Consider the following 21,407-nt stretch of genomic DNA (forward strand, 5'->3'; position numbering starts at 1 on the left):
GGCCTGGGCTTCTTTCTCCACCGCGGAGTGCCGAATTTCAGAGCCTTGGAGGGTGCGAGAAAAGAATGCTACTGGTCTGCCTTCCTGATTAAGGGTAGCAGCCAGAGCGAAATCGGAGGCATCACACTCCACTTGGAAGGGAGCGGTCTCGTCCACTGCATGCATCGTAGCTTTGGCAATGTCCGCTTTAATGCAGTTGAAGGCCGCGCAGGCCTCAGCAGAGAGGGGAAACGAGGTAGACTTGACCAGGGGGCGAGCCTTGTCCGCGTAATGGGGGACCCATTGGGCGTAATAGGAAAAAAACCCCAGGCACCGTCTGAGGGCCTTGAGAGTGGTGGGAAGAGGGAGCTCTAACAGGGGGCGCATACGTTCGGGATCAGGCCCAATAACCCCGTTTTCCACGACATACCCAAGTATAGCAAGGCGGGTGGTACCAAAAACACACTTGTCCCTGTTATAAGTAAGGTTCAGAGCTGCGGCCACTTGGAGAAACCGTTGGAGGTTGGCGTCGTGATCTGGCCTGTCATGACCACAGATGGTGATGTTATCCAGATAGGGAAATGTGGCCTGCAGTTGGTACTGGTCCACCATCCGGTCCATTTCCCTCTGGAAGACAGAGACACCATTCGTGACACCGAAAGGGACGCGCAGGAAGTGATAGAGCCGGCCGCCCGCCTCGAAGGCGGTGTAGGGGCGGTCCTCTGGGCAGATGGGGAGCTGGTGATAAGCGGATTTCAGATCTATTGTCGAGTACACCTTATACTGAGCAATCTGGTTGACCATATCCGCGATGCGGGGTAGGGGGTATGCGTCAAGCTGCGTAAACCTATTGATGGTTTGACTATAGTCCACCACCATCCTATTTTTCTGCCCAGTCCGAACAACAACCACCTGGGCCCTCCAAGGGCGTGTGCTCGGCTCAATGATCCCCTCCCTGAGCAGCCGCTGCACCTCCGACTGAATGAAGGCCCGGTCCCCCGCGCTGTACCTCCTGCTTTTGGTTGCCACAGGTTTACAGTCGGGGGTCAGGTTGGCGAACAGCGGTGGGGGAGGGATCTTGAGAGTGGAGAGGCTGCAAGTGTCGGTAGCGCAGCTGTTGGCCTGGTTCTGGATGGGATGTGTGTGTCCGTGTGTGTGTGTGGTCAGTAGCGGGGTATGTGAAGAAGTCCCACAAAACTGAGGATTCTTGACAGTGAGTGGTGGGAGGGGCCCGTCGTATACCATAGTCACACTTTCGAGATGGCTCTGGAAGTCCAGCCCCAATAGCACAGGTGCACACAGATTAGGCATGACCAGCAGTTCAAAGTCCCGATATACTGTGCCTTGCACCACCAAAGTCGCTACACAACCCGCCCGGATGTCTGCGGACTGCGACCCAGAGGCCAAATGGAACCTCCGACTGACCGGCCGTGTTGCGAGTCCGCAGCGTTGCACTGTGTCCGGGTGAATAAAACTCCCAGTGCTGCCCGTGTCAAACAGGCATCCAGTCCAATGCCCCTCCACCTGGATGTCCATCATGGACCTTGCAAGCTGGTGTGGGGCGCTTTGGTCGAGAGTCACAGTGGCCAGAGTTGGATCGCCGTCGGGGTACCCGGTCAGCATCGGAGGGTCGGGGGCGGGGCATGCTGACGCCGACAAAGATGGCCGCTCACATCCGGGGTACCCGGTCAGCATCCGAGGATCGGGGGCGGGGCGTGCTGACGTCGACAAAGATGGCCGCCCACATCCCGGCATGCAAGATGGCGGCCCCCACGTTTCACCCGCAGCGCTGCACTCCACTCGAGGTTGAGACTTACAGACCTTGGCGAAGTGGCCCCGCTTTCCGCAGCTGGAGCAGGTCGCTTCTCGCGCTGGACAGCGTTGTCGAGGATGTTTCTTTTGGCCACAGAAATAACAAAGCACGAGTTTCTTACGGGCCACAGCCGTGGTCTGGGTCGGGGAGTTCGTGGAATGGCGACTGGCGGCGGCGTTGGCGAATTCGCTCCCGGGAGCCGGCGGTGGCGGGGTCTGAGGCGTCCACGGAACCGGCGGGGAATCGCGCGACTGGACAGCGTCGGCGTTATGCCGCGCAGCTTCTAGAGCGTTGGCCTTCTCTATCGCCGAGCTTAAGGTAAGATCCGAGTTCTCCAGCAGCTGCTGGCGCATGTACACTGACCTCAGTCCCGTCACAAAGGCGTCTCGCACCAGCAGCTCCGCATGCTGTTCTGCCGTGAGCGTCTTGCAGTCACAAGCTCGGACGAGTGTCTGTAGTGCTCGGAGAAACTCAGCGCACGATTCGCCAGGCCGCTGTTGCCGGGTAGCTAAGCGATGTCTTGCGTAGACGGTGTTCACCGGCCGCAGGTACTGTCGTTTGAGGGCGTCCAGTGCCCCTTCGTAGGTCGGCAGGTCCCGGATAAAGGAGTAAACTTTGGAGGAGACCCTCGAGAGTAGGATTCTGTGCATAACGGCGGGTTCAGTCGCACGAAGCTCCGCCAAGTACGATTGGAAGCATGCAAGCCAGTGTTCAAAAGCGAGAGCTGCGTCAGGGTCTTGAGGGTCCAAATCCAACCGGTCCGGACGCAAAACGGGTTCCATGTTTTAAAACTTCCAGTCAATAAAATTGATGCACCATCAATAACTCACACTGAGACGTAGGCGAGATATCGGCTTTTATTGACTGGAAGAAGGAACCAGGAGTGAGTGTCTATCATACAAGGTCCTGGAGACTGAGGCCGATCTTCAGGCCGCAGGTCTCCTTTATACAGGGGCCTGTGGGAGGAGCCACAGGAGCAGTCAGCAGGGGCGTGTCCCGACAGGCACATAGTTCACCACAACAGCCAATGTGTTAGTCTCCTATGGCAACAAATTCCACAGATTCATCACCCTCTGGCTAAAGCAATACCTCCTTATCTCCTTTCTAAACGGCTATGCCTTCTATCCAAGACTCTCCTGCGACAGGAAACGTCCTTTCCTCACTCACTCTATCTAGGCCAGTTTTTAATGATTACCCTGACCCACTTCATTCTCACATTCCCATCAACTGCTCCCACTTTCTACTGGTCATTACACACCAGGGAAAGTTTTCAGTGACCAACTGTATTAGGATGTAAGTAGAAACCTACACAATTGCAGGGAGAACATGCAAACTCCACACAGCAAGCACTGCCAGGATTGAAACAGGATCGCCAGAACCTCATTATGATTTTGCACTTTATTGTTTAAATGCACTGCACATTCTCTGTAGCCATTACACTTTATTCAAAGGTACATTAATGTCAGAGAAATGTATACAATATACACCCTGAAATGCTTTTTCTTCACAACCATCCACACTGTTAGTCTGTATTATATATTGCCTTGTATTACATCACTGCACTGTGTAATAATTTGATCTGAATGAACAGTATGCAGGACAGGCTTTTCACTTATTGTATGTGTGACAATAATAAATCAATACCAAAATCACTGTGATGCACTATTTTCTAAAATAATAGCAATCAGGTGTTACACTTTCTGCCATATCTGTTGGTTCAACTGCCTTCTTGATAATGATGCTTTTAGCTTAAGGTCTGAACATATCCACTGCTGCCTGCATCCTTTCTTCCGGGTCCTCTGGTTTCATCCCACAGACCAAAGACATACTGGTCAGTAGGTTGATTGGTCATTCCAATTTGTTGCATGATCAGACTAAGGTTAAATCGGGTTTTGTTGAGTGATGTGGCTTAAGGGTCAGAAGGGTCTAGTCCACGCTGTATCTCAATAAATAAAGTATCAGTCTGGGAGTATAAGAGGAGAACTCAGATTTGCATATTTAGTTTTGAAATTATAATAATGGGGTGGAATTTGTGGGCTGTCACAGCTGATGGATCAGTCACTCTGTGCCATTGCTGGACTATAAATGGAATTACTGAGTTTCTCCAGTGGACTGCTGAGGAATTGCCTTTGAGATTCAACACCAGTACAGGCTTGGCTTGAGATGCTTTCCTTTATAATGGAGATTTTGATACGCGGAAGTTTTTATTTGTGGCTTATCGTTTTATCAAACGGATTGAGAGCCGGAAGATAATTTCTCCATATCTGGACAAAATGAGAACTGCTGAGTCATAATTTTTGGCAGCAGTTCCAGGTGGCAGGCGAGACAGAGGAAGACCTGAACATCTTATACCCGTCCAAGACTAAAGCAAACACTTCATGAAACATAGAAAATAGGTGCAGGAGTAGGCCATTCGGCCCTTTGAGCCTGCACCACCATTCAGTATGATCATGGCTGATCATCCAACTCAGAAACCTGTACCTGCTTTCTCTCCATGCCCCCTGATCCCTTTTGCCACAAGGGCCATATCTAACTTTCTCTTAAATATAGCCAATGAACCAGCCTCAACTGTTTCCTGTGGCAGAGAATTCCACAGATTCACCACTCTCTGTGTGAAGGGTTTTTCCTCATCTCAGTCCTAAAAGGCTTCCCCTTTATCCTTAAACTGTGACCCCTCATTCTGGACTTCCCCAACATCGGAAACAATCTTCCTGCATCTAGCCTGTCCAATCCCTTTAGAATTTTATATGTTTCAATAAGATCCCCTCTCAATCTTCTAAATTCCAGTGAGTATAAGCCTAGTCGATCCAGTCTTTCTTCATATGAAAGTCCTGCCATCCCAGGAATCAATCTGGTGAACCTTCTCTGTACTCCCTCTATGGCAAGAATGTCTTTCCTCAGATTTGGGGACCAAAACTGCACACAATACTCTAGGTGCAGTCTCACCAAGGCCTTGTACAACTGCAGTAGAACCTCCTTGCTCCTGTACTCAAATCCTTTTGCTATGAATGCCAACATACCATTTGCCTTTTTCACCGCCTGCTGTACCTGCATGCCCACTTTCAATGACTGGTGTACAATGACACCCAGGTCTCGTTGCACCTCCCCTTTTCCTAATCGGCCACCGTTCAGATAATAATCTGTTTTCCTGTTCTTGCAACCAAAGTGGATAACCTCACAGTTATCCACATTCAATTGCATCTGCCATGAATTTGCCCACTCACCTAACCTATCCAAGTCACCCTGCATCCTCTTAGCATCCTCCTCACAGCTAACACCGCCACCCAGCTTCGTGTTATCCACAAACTCGGAGATGCTGCACTTAATTCCCTCGTCTAAATCATTAATATATATTGTAAACAACTGGGGTCCCAGCACTGAGCCTGGCGGTACCCCACTAGTCACTGCCTGCCATTCTGAAAAGGTCCCGTTTACTCTCACTCTTTGCTTCCTGTCTGCCAACCAATTCTCTATCCACATCAATACCATACCCCCAATACTGTGTGCTTTAAGTTTGCACACTAATCTCCTGTGTGGGACCTTGTCAAAAGCCTTTTGAAAATCTAAATATACCACATCCACTGGCTCTCCCCTATCCACTCTACTAGTTACATCTTCAAAAAATTCTAAGATTCGTTAGAGATGATTTTCCTTTCACAAATCCATTCTGACTTTGTTCGATGATTTCACCTCTTTCCAAATGTGCTGTTATCACATCTTTGATAACCGACTCTAGCATTTTCCCCACCACCGATGTCAGACTAACCGGTCTATAATACCCAGGTTTCTCTCTCCCTCCTTTTTTTAAAAAGTGGGGTTATATTAGCCACCCTCCAATCCTCAGGAACTAATCCAGAATCTAAGGAATTTTGAAAAATTACCACTAATGCATCCACTATTTCTTGGGCTACTTCTTTAAGTACTCTGGGATGCAGATCATCTGGCCCTGGGGATTTATCTGCCTTTAATCCCTTCAATTTACCTAACACCACTTCCCAACTAACATGTATTTCCCTCAGTTCCTCCATCTCACTAGACCCTCGGTCCCTTACTATTTCCGGAAGATTATTTATGTCCTTCTTAGTGAAGACAGAACCAAAGTGGTTATTCAATTGGTCTGCCATGTCTTTGTTCCCTATGATCAATTCACCATTTCATTTCATCATTTTATGAAGGTTATTAACATTTAGACATATTATTTTTATACCAAGAATATTGTAGAAAAACAAAACAAAGTTTCAAAAACAGGTCAAATTAACTTTTAATGCACATAGTTCCTTACTTCTCTGGAATTTTAAAGTATTCTACATATTTAAAAAAAACCTGCTAGATTGTAACAAAGGGAGAGAATAGGAAATTTGCCAATGTTCCAGTCTTCTAATGTGGACGTTTTAAAAAGAACAAAAACAGATATGCACAGGAGCTTTGGAGGAATGTTCTTATCTCTGAGATCTTACCATAGATTTATTTGTCAAAGGAATTAGTAGAGACAAAGATAACTGAATTGTGGAAGTGTATATATCTACAACAGAGAGAGAGAGGGCCTACTGCAAATTCTGTTCATATGGGCTAAACCCAGTTTCCAGTACCTACCATGTAAACTTAGTGACTCCTAAATGCATGGATAGTTATTGCCTCTAGTTCTGTTTCAGGCAGCAAGTTTGAGAACCCTACCACTCTTTGAATTAAGGTAGTTGCCCTCAACCCCTCTCTTATCATTCTACCTGTAAATCATTAATAACAGGGGGAAATAGCTTCTTCTTCTTCATACTTCCTAACCATTTCATCATTTTATAGACCTCAATGAAATCTTCATTTCCTTTGTTCCAAAGTAAATAGTACAGAATAATTAATATTTGCCCCCGCACCCTTATTTGCTCTACCACTTCCTGCTGTGGTACCAAACCTGTATGCACTACTCTTGCCCAGCTAATGGCCTTTTCAATTCTACCTTGTTTTTATATTCTATGCATTTTCAAGGGAGAAATAAATTAACAGCTGAAGCAGAGGAAGCTCAGAGGACTGGGAGACCCATGAGACACTGGAGCTGTTCAAATTTCTCCACTAAGAATTTAGCCTAGAAACAATTTTGTGTTGTACTTGTCTGAGGCTAAACTTTAATACTTTCCGATTTATGCTGGAGAGCATGTCGCAAATTTGAAAATTTTCTTTTGTAAGTAGTTTAGTTACTACCACTATAAGGTGGCATAGCACTCTTCAATCTGTTTCAATAAGTGTTGAATTGCTTGGAGGAGAGCAATCATCTAAGTGCTTTGTTATATTGAATTAGACTGTACAGCAGACTCGCAGTTACTTCACAGATATATTGCTTAAAGAGGAATAATAAATAGTTTTGACTGAGACTCAAGAGACCGCATACGATAGAACCTGGAACAAGAAACAAACTATTGGAGGAACTCAGCGAGTCAGACAACATCTGTGGAGGCAGAGGGACACTTTGAATTAAAGCCTCTGCATCAATGGTTCTGAAAATGCATTAAAATGAAGGGAATGTAAGACAATGCATTGTATTGAATGTAAAATGAATGTAGAGAAACACATGACCTGATTGTATTTACTACTTACATTATGAATAAGATTTGGGAAAATATCTTATGAGAAGGTTCTCAGATGCACTTGGACTTGCACCCACTTACTCAATAGACTCTGGGGTGTCTGGAGATGCTCTTTATTTTGGCATATTAAACCATGCAGTTTACATTACCAACAGGGCAGCTGGCCAATCTTTATACCATGATTTCTTCACATTGCTCTGAATTGAATTGACTTTATTACTTACATCTTTCAAATACATGAAAAGTAAAAACCTTTAACATGTCTCCATCTAAATGTGCAATATGCAATTTATGGTAATTTATAATAACTAGTAACTAGGAACTAGTATAGAAATACAATTGTATCAATGTGAATTAATCAGTCTGATGGCCTGGTGGAAGTAGCTGTCCCCGAGCCTGTTGGTCCTGACTTTTATGCTGCAGTACCATTTCCCAGATGGTAGCAGCTGGAACTATTTTTGGTTGGGGTGACTCACGTCCTCAATGATCCTTCAGGCCCTTTTTACATACCTGTCTTTGTAAATGTCCTGAATAGTGGAAAGTTCACCCCTACAGATGCGCTGGGCTGTCCGCACCACTCTCTGCAGAGTTCCGTGATTGAGGGAAGTACAGTTCCCATACCAGGCAGTGATTCAGCCAGTCAGGATGCTCTCAATTGTGCCCATATAGAAAGTTCTTAGGATTTGGGGGCCCATACCAAACTTCTTCAACTGTTTGAGGTGAAATAGGTGCTGTTGTGTCTTTTTCACCACACAGCTACATGAGATCTTGGTGATGTTTATGCAGAGGAACTTAAAGCTCTTCACCCTCTCAACCCCAGATCCATTGATGTCAATAGGGGTTAGTCTGTCTCCATTCCTCCTGTAGTTCACAACCAGCTCCTTTGTTTTTGTGACATTGAGGGAGAACTTACATTTTCTCCAATCACTGACAGAAAGCATGTCTTGAGAGTAGCACTGAATCTGAAGCAGTCATTCCATACAGCTTTCTGGTGGTTCTTGTACTGCAGTGTTCCCAACCTGGAGTCCATGGACCCCTCAGTTCATGGTAAAGCTCCATGGCATAGAAAAGGTTGGGAACCCCTGATTTACAGGGTGTGGACATCACCACCAAGGCCAGCATTCATTATTTATTCTTAATTATCTTGAACTGCAAAATGTATTGGGCTGGGTTGATCACAGCCAAACTACTCAAGTGTCTAGGAGATGTTTTAAATAAGCAAACAAGCACAACAAAGTAACAGAAGCCTAATATATTATCATAAAAGTAAAAAGCACAAATAAAGCACATAAAATACAATGTAGTAAGTAACAGAGATTTTCACAAAGGTTTCAGGGCTCACGATTCTTCGTCACCACTTGATTGCCACTGTTGTCAGGGGAACTCCAAATTCTAACTCCCTCATGAAACCACCCTGGGTCCCTGGCACCGATTGCAATTCCCGGTCTAGGCAAAGTTGAAAGAACCCAGGGAAAAGTACCCCACTAAATTTCACAAGTGTAGAGAGACACACATAGACAGACAAATTCTTTGATGTTTGGTTTTCAAGCCATTAACTCATCTGGTTTCTTCCATTCAAACAATATGTGTTCATTAACAGAGTTCAGCATATCCTTATAAGGCAATTAGACATTTAATAGGCATTCCTTATCCATCAGTCCACCAGTGTTCTGAACTTAACATTCCTTTAGTTACAAAAACATTAATATTGCATAAAAACGATGAGCCTGAATGCAAAAGAAAGAATCCATCAAGCCAATCTGACAGACAATAAGAAAGAATCCCACCAAACTAGCCCTCAAAGTGATGAAGAGCCTTTGACAGACATCCTCATGTTAATGGTAACTCAGACGGAGAAAGAATCCAGCTGCAGCGTTAACAGACTTATAGTGTTTACCTTGTATGGACACTTGAAATGCAACAAGCTCAGAAAGAGTTAAGTCATAATTTTGAACTGTTAAGACAGTCATTCAAAGTTTTACAAAATTTAACATAACACAATAATTAGATAAGAAATGACTGCATCACTTAAAGCAGAAATATGGGGATCATGGAGGAAACTGTCAAAAGATTAGCCGTGATCTAGAGCGGCTGGGGAGAGGGTGGGCAAATGGCCATCTCCTGCTCCTATTTCTTATCAGGCTATATTTTCCATCTTGCAGGCTGCTGTAGGATAGGTTATTTCATTATCACTATTAATGATACCAGTGTTCTGTCACACAAAGGGCGGTGTGGTAGGAGTGGTTAACAGAATGCTATTGCAGTGCCAACTGCCTAGGTTCATATCAGCCACAGTCTACAGGGAGTTTGTATGTTCTCCCCAAGAGAGAGGGTTTCCTCCAGGTGCTCAGGTTTTCTCCCACTTTCAAAAGACGTATGGGGGGGGGTTAATTCAACAGGTTTCAATAGGTACATTCAATGTTAGAGAAATGTCTATAACATACATCCTGAAATTTGTTTTCTTCGCAAACATCCACAAAAACAGAGGAGTGCCCCAAAGATTTAATGACAGTTAAATGTTAGAACCCCAAAGACCCCCCAGCTCCCCCTACCCATGCATAAGTAGCAGCAAAGCAATGACACCCCCTTCCCCACCAGCAAAAAAGCATCTGCATCCTCCACTGGGCCCTCAAGCGTGCAGCAAAGCACCAATAAAGACACAAACTTGCAGTACCCCAAAGACTACTTATTTACCTGGTATTTGACATACCACAAGCTCTCTCTCTCCCTAATAAGGGAAAAAGAGGCATTCCCATTTCATAGCAAGAGGGGAGACATAACAAAACAACTCGCTGATTTATGGTGTTAAAAGTCCGTTGCATCACTTTTTCTGAGCTCTGTGCCCAAAGGACTCAGGTCACATGGGTGTAAAAGCACTGGCTTGTTGGGCCTGTTACTGTGCTGTATCTCTAAATAAAATAAGTGATCTAATTACTTACATTTAATTTCATCAATCTTATATGTGCAATTTTAATTTACGTCACTGGATTTTCCAGGCCGCGCAATGCTTATTTATCTTCTCTGCTTTCAGACCGTCAGACTATGCCAATGCTTTTCTAAAAATCTCTTTCCACATGTCTCAGTTTTCTTTTAATGACAAATGAGGCCAATCCACTCATCAAGTCTTTGCCGTACCCTAGAGCAATGCCACCTGTCCTACTCTTCCACTTATTTTCCTGTTATTTACTCTCACTTATCGACCTACCCTGAATCCTGCTGCCACCAGCTACGCTGGGGATAATTTCCAGAACCACCAGCCAGTGCCTCATCAATATACTAGAACACCTGGAGAAAACCCATGCTGTCAAAGGGAGAATGTGCCATGCCTCTACTTCCTCAGGAAGCAATATACATTCGGCATATGCCTGTTGAACCTTACCAGATTTTAATTGATGCACCACAGAAAGCATCCAATCTGGATGAAAATGTTTTGCCCATGACTGCAGAGAGTTGTGGAAACCACTCAGCTCGTCATAGCTATTAGCCTCCCCGCCAAGGACTCTGTCTATTCTTCTTGTTACCTCAGTAAGGCAGTCAGCAAAATCTCTCCTCTCATTCGGCAGAAGATGCAAAAGATTTGAAGCATGTATCAGCAGGGACATGGGCAGCTTCTAACCTCATGTTACCAGGATAACCTGCTGTCTATTTATCCTTTGTGTGTCTCTCTCTGCTTTAAATGCATTGATATTCACCTCAATGCAGTAGAGGGTTTCACTTTCATGTCTAGCACTATTGAGATAGGGAAGCATGAAGCGTTGGAATTGCTGAAACACTCACATCAGAATAAACTTTACTGTTGTATGCTGGATCTCCAGAGTGCTTTGACAGTCTCTAAATTGCCTTCATTGTCACGAGCAATTATCCCCTATCCAAGAATTTTATAACAGTACACATTGTGGTTGTTCAGATGTTGTAATCAATTAATTCTGAGCTTCTGAATATTTGAAAAGAACAGCAATATTAACACAAAATATGGATTGGAAACAATATGCATCTATAATACTATAGAATTACTGGTAAATTCCAGCCCTTGAAAAATATGAAGCAATGCTTTTTAAAACTTATTTTTAAAAAACAGAAAACATGATCTGGCAACAGTATCTTAAAACGCATCGATTTTGTGTAGGGATGCCACTCCTGTTTGCATTCAAAGTTCACAACGGAAACAAAATATATTAAACTTCAGTGAAAAATTACTCAATATGGTGCTGGTCGTAAATCAAATGTTCACAGAGCAGCGGAAGAATTTCCTCTCAGAGAATGCTGGAACAAAAAGCTAGCAGGAAGTGATTTTGACACACGTGACATTTGCCAGAGACTAACATTAAGTCAAATAAGTTAAAATCTGTGTTACATATTGAAAATCTTGTCAATTTCCCTAACATTTCGTTCTATCATTCCCTTCTCTGTATTTTGTTCCAATTAAGCTCATGTAAAACTCTGCTAATCCCTGCCGATCCCTACAAACAAGTTCAAACGAGACTCTGAAGCAAAATGTTCAGCAGTGCACGCTTTCCGAGTTCAGGAAGTGCATTCATTACTTAAGAGGAATGCACGGCACCTCCCTTGCAGTGAAGATTCATTACGGCAGTAACTTGCATAGGCAGCAGTGCATACCAAACACAATTACTGAGATTTGCTTGGGTAAGCAAGCACTTTTTTACCTACATAAAATGAACACTTAGAGCTCTATTGGCCTTATACATGGGTCTCTTTAACCCATGATTGTGACGTATGACAAAATGGATGGAGGAATCAAATTACTTAATCTGACTAACCTATTTCTATGTCCTTAAAATTGAACATAATATCTATGATACAGTATCAATGGGAATAATAGTTTCTTTTTATGCATCTCAGTTTATCTCTGCATTATTGCAGAAATGAACATTTGCTTGTTTCTTACAATAGAAAGACATAGAATAGTACAGCACAGTACAGGCCCTTTGGCCCTCAATGTGGTGCCGACCCTTTAACGTACTCTAAGTTCAATCTAACCCTTTCCTCTCACTTAGCCATCTATCTATGTGACTATCCAAGACTTTGTTAAATGTTCTTATGTTGTGGAATCAGTTCAGAGTTACGGTGAGTGAAATTATCCATGCCGGTTCACGAACCTAATAGTTGTATGATCCTGGTGGTGTGGCTTTTGTACCTCCTGCCCAATGTGTGAAGAGCTCATGGACTGGATGGTGGGGGTCGTTAATGATGGATGCTGCTTTCTTGTGCAATGCTCCATTTAAATATGTTCAATAGTGAGGGGGGCTTTGCTTGTGATCGTCTGGGCTGTATCCACCACCTTCTGTAGCCTTTTCTGATCCTGGGCATTGGGCTTCCATAGTAGGATGTGATGCAACTGGTTAGGATACTCCCCACTGTACAGCTATGGAAGTTTGTCAAACTTCTTGTCCATATGCTGAATCTACACAAACATCAAAGTAGAGGTGCTGTTGTGCCTTCTTTGTGGTGTCACTTACATGCAGGTCCCAGGACAGATCCTTTGATATGTTAATGCCAAGGAATTTAAAGCTACTGACCTTCTCTACCTCTGATTCCCTAATGAGCACTGAGCACTGGCTCACTGACCTTCAGCTTTTTCCTCCTGTAGTCAATAATTAGCTATTTAGTTTTACTGACATTGAGTGGGAGATTGTTGTGGCACCATTCCACCAGATTTCCCCTCCTACATGTTATTCTGTTTGTTGAAACTTGAAATGAAAATACATTGGAGTAGGGATCTCCTGGAGGACTGGCAGCCCGGGCAAAGAGATTTCTATCTGGCAGCTTTTTATTAATTCTTTAGCTCTCAAAGATAGAAAGCAAACAATAGAAAAATCTGTGGGCCATACTAAACAGCATAGAAACTCTACAGATGCTTATCAGTATTATTGCAGGGCCTAGCAAAATAATTCATTAATATGGAGTCAAGGCATTGTAATTGGCTGTTTCATAATCAGCTGTGCTAATGATAATAATCAAGTCTCACCTTAGAAAATCTGATTTCTAGATTCTAACATGATTTACATAAGTCTCATTTTTTAACATAGAACATTACACCACAGTACAGGCAGGCCTTTCAGGTCACAATGCCATGCCAACGCTTTTAACCCGCTGAAATCAATCTGACCTTTCCCTCCCACAAAGCACCCCATTTTTCTGTCTTCCATGTGCCAAACAATTAGACATGCAAGCTTAGAAGAAGCGATCAAAACTGTCCAGTAACTTCAACCAAAACAAGTACTGAGGCTTATCTGAAGAGATGGGTTTATGTTTTTTTGAAGCTGAGGAGGACTGGACAAAAAATTCCAGGGCTAAAACAGGGGATTAAGGACAGGGCAAAGGAATGATCTGGATGATCAGGAAAGTTTTTAATTGGGGAAGGGCAAATTATGAGGCTATAAGGCTAGAATTTGCTGGTGTGAATTGGGATGATGTTTTTGCAGGGGGATAAATTTGTCCTGGTGAGGAAGATAAAGAATGGTAGGGCAAAGGAATCATGGGTGACAAGTGAGGTGGAAAATCTAGTCAGGCGGAAGAAGGCAGCATACATGAGGTTTAGGAAGCAAGGATCAGATGGGTCTATTGAGGAATATAAGGTAGCAAGAAAAGAGCTTAAGAAGGGGGTATGAGAAGGCCTCGGCGAATAAGGTAAAGGAAAACCCCAAGGCACTCTTCAATTATGTGAAGAACAAAAGGACGACAGAAGTGAAGATAGGACCGATTAGAGATAAAGGTGGGAAGATGTGCCTAGAGGCTGTGGAAGTGCGTGAGGTCCTCAATGAATATTTCTCTTTGGTATTCATTAATGAGAGGGAATGATGACAGTGAGGACCATATGAGTGAGGTTGATGTTCTGAAGCATGTTGATATTAAGGGAGAGGAGGTGTTGGAGTTGTTAAAATACATTAGGACGGATAAGTTCCTGGGGCCTGATGGAATAGTTCCCAGGCTGCTCCATGAGGCGAGGGAAGAGATTGCTGACCCTTTGGCTAGGATCTTTATGTCCTCGTTGTCCATGGGAATGGTACCGGAGGATTGGAGAGAGGTGAATGTTGTCCCCTTGTTCAAAAAAGGTAGTAGGAATAGTCCCGGTAATTATAGACCAGTGAGCCTTACATCTGTGGTGGGAAAGCTGTTGGAAAAGATTCTTAGAGATAGGATCTATGGGCATTTAGAGGATCATGGTCTGATCAGGGACAGTCAGTGTGGCTTTGTGAAGGGCAGATTGTGTCTAACAAGCCTGATGGAGTTCTTTGAGGTGACCAGGCATATAGATGAGGGTAGTGCAGTGGATGTGATCAACATGGATTTTAGTAACGCATTTGACAAGGTTCCACATGGTAAGCTTATTCAGAAAGTCAGAAGGCATGGGATCCAGGGATTCAGAATTAGCTTGCCTGCAAAAAGCAGAGGTTCATGGTGGAGGGAGTACATTTCGATTGGAGGTTGTGACTAGTGGTGTCCCACAAGGATTGGTTCTGGGACCTCTACTTTTCCTGATTTTTATTAACAACCTGGATGTGGGGGTAGGAGGGTGGGTTGGCAAGTTTGCAGACGACACAAAGGTTGGTGGTGTTGTGGATAGTGTACTGTAGAGGATTGTCGAAGATTGCAGAGAGACATTGATAGGATGCAGAAGTGGGCTGAGAAGTGGCAGATGGGAGTTTAACCCAAAGAGTGTGAGGTGGTACACTTTGGAAGGACAAATTCTAAGGCAGAGTATAAAGTAAATGGCAGGATACTTGGGAGTGTGGAGGAGCAGAGGGATCTGGGGGTACATGTCCATAGATCCCTGCAAGTTGCCTCACAGATAGGGTAGTTAAGAAAGCTTATGGGGTGTTAGCTTTCATAAGTCGAGGGATAGAGTTTAAGAGCTGTGAAGTAATGATGCAGAACTACAAAACTCTGGTTAGGCCACACTTGGAGTACTGTGTCCAGTTCTGGTTGCCAGAAGAATGTGGAAGCATTGGAAAGGGTACAGAGAGATTTACCAGGATGCTGCCTGGTTTAGAGAGTGTGCATTATGATCAGAGATTACGGGAGCTAGGGCTTTATTCTTTGGAGAGAAGGAGGATGAGAGGAAACATGATAAAGGTATACAAGATATTAAGAGGAATAGATAGAGTGGACAGCCAGCGCCTCTTACCCAGGGCACCGCTGCTCAATACAAGAGGACATGGCTTTAAGGTAAGGGGTGGGAAGTTCAAGGGGGATATTAGAGGAAGGTTTTTTACTCAGAGAGTGGTTGGTGTGTGGAACGCACTGCCTGACTCAGTGGTGGAGGCAGATACACTAGTGAAGCTTAAGAGACTACTAGACAGGTATATGGAGGAATTTAAGGAGGGGGGTTATATGGGAGTCAGGGTTTAAGGGTTGGCACAACATTGTGGGCCGAATAGCCTGTACTGTGCTGTACTATTCTATGTTCTATGATTAGGATGTAGAGGATTGGGCCATTTAGGAATGGATTCCGCAAACTTGCAGAGGGAAGGAGGAGTCAGGGAGAGGTCTATGAACAGAGGTTCAAGAACATTGCAAAGTAGCAAAGGTCAGTGGCAGATTGGATGATGAATGACTGTTGAGTGAGAATGGCAGCATATAGAATTTGAGAAGGTGGTGAGCCTCTTTTGCTACAACAGTCATTCTGACCACAATAATTCATGGATGCTTCAGGAGGAGGAAACCAGAGGTCCATGAGCCAGTCCTCATGGGGGGTGGGGTGGGGGGGGGGGTGGTCAGAGGTGGAGAAGGTCAGCAGTATTAAGTTCCTTGGTGTTATCATTTCAGAGGACGTGTCCTGGGCCCATCACGTAAGTGCATTTATGAAGAAAGCAAGGTTGAGCCTCTACTTCTTTAGGAGTTTGCAAAGATTCAGTGTGACATCTAATGCGAGGATCTGGAGAACAGAGGGCTCCGACATTTTTAACAGCACCTGAATGGATAACCAACCTCATAGTTTCCTTACCCCATCCCTACCTCCTACCCAAGATCCACAAACCTGCCTGTCCAGGTAATCCCATTGTTTCTGTTTGTTCCTGCCCCACCGAACTTATGTCTGCATACCCCGATTGTTTTATCCCTCCACCCCACCCTGGTTCAGACCCTTCCTACCTACATCCATGACACTTCACATGCTCTTGATCTTTTCAATGATTCACGTTTCCTGGCCTTGATCATCTCACTTTCATGATGGATGTCCAGTCCCTATACACCTCTATCCCACATCAGGAGGGACTTAAAGCTCTCCGATTCCAACCTGTTCCCCTCCTTCACTACTCTCCTCCATCTGGCGGAACTGGTCCTCACTCAATAATTTCTCCTTCATCTCTTCCCACTTACTTTAAACAAAAGGTGTACCATGGGCACTTGCATGGGTCCCTGCAATGTCTGTCTTTTTGTCAGCTACGTGTTCCAAACCTACACTCCCCACCTTTTCCTACACATCAATGACTGCATTGGTGCCGCTTCCTGCACCATGCTGAGCTCGTCCACTTTGTCTTCAACATCCGTCCTGCCCTCCAAGTATACCTGGGACATTTCTGACACCTCCCTCTCCTTTCTTGATCTCTCTGTCTTCATCTCTGGAGACAGTTTATCTATTGATATCTTTTATAAACCCAGCGATATCTCACAGCTACCTAGACTATACCTCTTCCCACCCTATTAGTTGTAAAAACACTATCCCCTTCTCTCAATTCCTCCATCTCTGTTCTCATGATGAGGCTTTTCATTCCAGAGATAAAATGATGTTCTCCTTTTTCAAAGAAAGGGGCTTTGCTTCCTCTACCATCAACCATATCTCTTCCATTTCACACACGTCTGCCCTCACCCCATCCTCCTGCCACCCCACCAGGGATAGGGTTTCTCTTGTCCTCACTTACCAACCCACTAGCCTCGGTGTCCACACATAATCCTCCATAACTTCCATTAACTCCAATGGGATCCCATCACTGAATACATCTTCCCCTCTCTCCATTTTCCACAGGGACTCCCTATGCTACTCCCTTGTCCGTTCATCCCTCCCCACTGAGCCCCAAACAGTCCTTCCAGGTGAGGTGACACTTCACCTGAGTCCGTTAGGGTCATCTACTGTACCTGATGTTCACTCTTTGTAATGTGGTCTCCAGGTGCTTTCTGTTTAAACTTGTTATTTGTTTTGATATGCTCAGGCATTCTGTGTTGCTTGTATTATTTAAGGGGATGCCCTATTAGTGCTAATCACTGGGTACTAATTTTGAGGATGTCACATCTCATGGTATCACTAGGCTGTGCCATTGACATTCTGTTGGAATTTTTATGAATAAATACAGATCACTGTCTCTACATTGGAGTCTGTCTTTCCTCTGCACTTGAGTTCCCATAATGCCAGCACATACCATGACATCTAAAACTTTGACAAACTTCTATAAATGTGTGGTGGAGAGTATATTGACTGGCTGTATTACAGCCTAGTATGGAAACACCAAAACCCTTGAACAGGAAATCCTACAGATCTGATGGGTAAATCCCTCCCCACCACTGAGCACATCAACATGGAGCATTATCACAGGGGAGCATTATCACAGGAAAGCAGCATCCATCATCAGGGACCCTCACATCCCAGGTCAGTCTCTCTTCTCACTGCTGCAATCAGGAAGGTGGTGCGGGAGCCTCAGGACTTACACCACAAGATTCAGGAACAGTTATTACTCCTCAACCATCAAGCTCTTGAACCAAAGGGGATAACTTCACTTGCCTCAACACTGAAATGTTCAACAGCCTGTTGACTCACTTTCAGACTCTTAATCTCATGTTTATTGCTTGCTTGCTTATTTATGTATGTATGTATTTGCAGTTTGTTGTTTTTGGCATACTGGTTGTCCGCCATTTTGGGTACAGTCTTTCATTGATTCTGTTATGGTTATTGAATTTACCGAGTATGCCTGCGAAAAAACGAATCTCAGGGTTGTATACTGTTCATACAATAATAAATTTGACATTAAAGGTGAATCAAGGACTAGAAGCTATGCTAGCTAGCTGCTTTCAGTGAGCACACACTTCATCTTGTACTTTGTTTTTTTGTTCATCCCTAAGCTAAACCATTAGACTTTGAATTTAGTTTGCAAGAAGCAATGATTCATTTTAGTAATGATGTCCCTACCATATTTGGAAGATGAAAGGCTTGCATTCTTAACAAATTCCGGAAATATGAGCAAGACACATTTCAGGAAGTCATTTATTAATAGGTTTTGAGGAACAAACATGACTGCCACATCATCTCCAAACACAGAAGGTGGAAGTCTTGCATGGGTATATCTACAGATGACTTTTTAGTTTATAGGTTAATTTTTAGAGGTTGTGCGGTTATGTAAGGTTGCAACTCTATACAGCCCTGGACAAACCACATCTGGAATATTGTATTCAGTTTTGGTTGCCTCATTTTGCCTAAGTTTGAGAGAGGATGTGGAGATTTACCAAGGTGCTGCCTGGATTAGAGAGCATGCCTTATGCAGTTAGGTTAAGTGAGCTGGGGCTTTTCTCTTTGGAATGAAAGAGAATGAGAGGTGACTGATGGAGGTTAATAAGATGATATGAGGCATTGAACAAGTGGATAGCCACTCAATCCATGCCTCGAGTGGAAATTGCTAACACAAGGTGACATAATTTTAAGGTGTTGGAATAAAGTATGGGGGGGGGGGGGTAGATGTCAGAGGCAGGTTCTTTTCCCGCACAGAAAGTGGTGGGTGCATGAACTCCCTAGCAGGGATGATGGTAGAAGCATGTACATTAGGAGCATTTAAGAAATTCGTAGCTAAGTACATGGATGATAGAAAAATGTAGAAGGGATGGGTTAGGTTGAATTTAGGTTGGTTAAAATTTTGGCATAACATCATGGGCCAAGGGCATGAAAGGTGCTGTAATGTTCAATTATTACATCTATTGAACAGTCAACTGTATTCAAATTCAATCATCCTCAATGCTTCAAGTGCTCCAGATTTATCAGTGACTCTTCTGACGGTTTGGGGGTTAAGTACCATTTCAAAGACCTTGGCTGGTGAACCAGTGCAGGATCGAGGGCATGTTGCATTGGAGGAGGAGCTACCCCTCAGACTGATTGTTAGATCTACTTCACTTTTTCAAGAGAGCCCATGCGCCATTCTGAAGAAGAAACGGGCTCTTCTAAATGAGACACAACAGATTGCTGGCATCTGGAGCAACAGGCAAGAGATCAGATGATTGAGCAACATCTATGGGAGGAAATCGGATGAGGTGGAATTTCTTTAGCCAGTGGGTGGTGAATCTGTGGAATTCATTGCCATAGACAGCTGTGGGGTCCATGTCAATAGGTATATTTAAAGCGCAGGTTGATAGGTTCAATAGGCACATTTAATGTTAGAGAAATGTATATAATACATTTTTTCTTCGCAAACATCCACAAAAACAGGACTGAATGACAATTAAGTGTTAGAACTCCAAAGTCCCCTCCCCAGCTCCTCCCTCCCACTCAGAAACAGCAGCAAAAAGCATCAACACCCTCCACTGAGCACTCAAGTGTGCAGCAAAGCATCAATAAAGACACAAATTTGCAGTACCCCAAAGACTACTTGTTCACCCGGTAATTCAACATACCACAGGCTCTCTCTCTCCCTAATAAGGAAAAAAGAGGCATCTCTGTTTCACAGCGAGAGGGGAGACATAACAAACAACTCACTGATTTATGATGTTAAAAGGCTGTTCCATCGTTTTTCCTAAGAGAATCAGCCCCGGAAAAGCTTAGTTCTCCAGATACACAGCTCCCGCTGTTCTCCTGTGATGCCTGTCAGGGGTACTGGCCTTGAATCAGCCCGTCTCCAGAGCTATGAAAATCTGGCACCCTGAAGGTTCGCTTATCTTCCAGGATGCATCTTTGGCACATCAAAAAGCGGCTGGTCCTGAGGCTGAGAGCAGGTTCCATTCCCACAAAGAACCGATTAGTAAGGATATCAAGGTTACAGGGAGAAAGCAGGAGAATGAGTTTGTGAGGGATGATACACCAGCTGTGGTGGAATGGCAGAAAAGACTCGATGGGCCAAATGGCCTAATTCAGCTACATTTGTTATGGTTAACATTTCAGATAGAAACTCTGCATCAGGACCCAAACATTGTCCTGGCAAATGCCAATTTCTCAGTCAACATCAGGGAAACAGGATTCCAGGTTACTATTAGGGTGCATTTCAGATAGCATTGGCCATAGTTCAGAATTAGCCTCCACTTGAGAAAAACACAATAAATAAAGTATTTATTTTACTCTTAAGAGTACACAATTGTGACTGAGAAATCATCTCAATCACTGAAACTTAAATGAAAGTTTCTGCAAGAGATTTAAGATATACACATCTTCTGAATAGCTGATTAGTGAATAACAGAGAAATTACTTTTGGAAGGGTTGTTTTTAGCTTTCCCAACTGTAATCTGGTGAATAACCTTTACATTAAAAACAAAAATAAAGAAATATTAGCTATATTTCTCACCTGTACAACGAAACATCAAAACACGCAGTGAAAGGCTTGCTTTGTGTCAATGACCAATGGAGTCTGCAAATATGCTGGAGGAAGCCCTCAAGTGCTGTTGTGTTTCCAGAGTCAGCGTACTTACCAACTCTAATCCATATGTCTTTGGATGTGGGAGGACACCAACGTGATCATGGGGAGAATGTACAAACATCTTATGGACAGTGGTGGGAATTGAGCCCCTATCACTGATCGCTGGCATTGGAAGGTGTTGCACCACTCGCTATGCTACCATGCTGACAAGAAGGCATTCTAATGGTCTGCAGCTGGAAACTAGTTAATATCCAGCAGTATATAACACAGTTCATCTTGTTCATTCACTTTTCAAAGGCTTGTAATAGTGTCCAACCCCAGTCCAACAACTCTCAGTCCTTTAGCACCAGATTACAAAATAAAAAGCACAGTATTCAATTTTCCATTTTGTAATGGCTTGTTTCAATGCATTATAAAGATAGCAAAATTTATGAAATGCACCCATTTGAAACCCTTGCAGTTTCTTAGTGACAACTA

This window comes from Hypanus sabinus, chromosome 13 (assembly GCF_030144855.1).
Source record: "Hypanus sabinus isolate sHypSab1 chromosome 13, sHypSab1.hap1, whole genome shotgun sequence".
Classification (NCBI taxonomy): domain Eukaryota; kingdom Metazoa; phylum Chordata; class Chondrichthyes; order Myliobatiformes; family Dasyatidae; genus Hypanus; species Hypanus sabinus.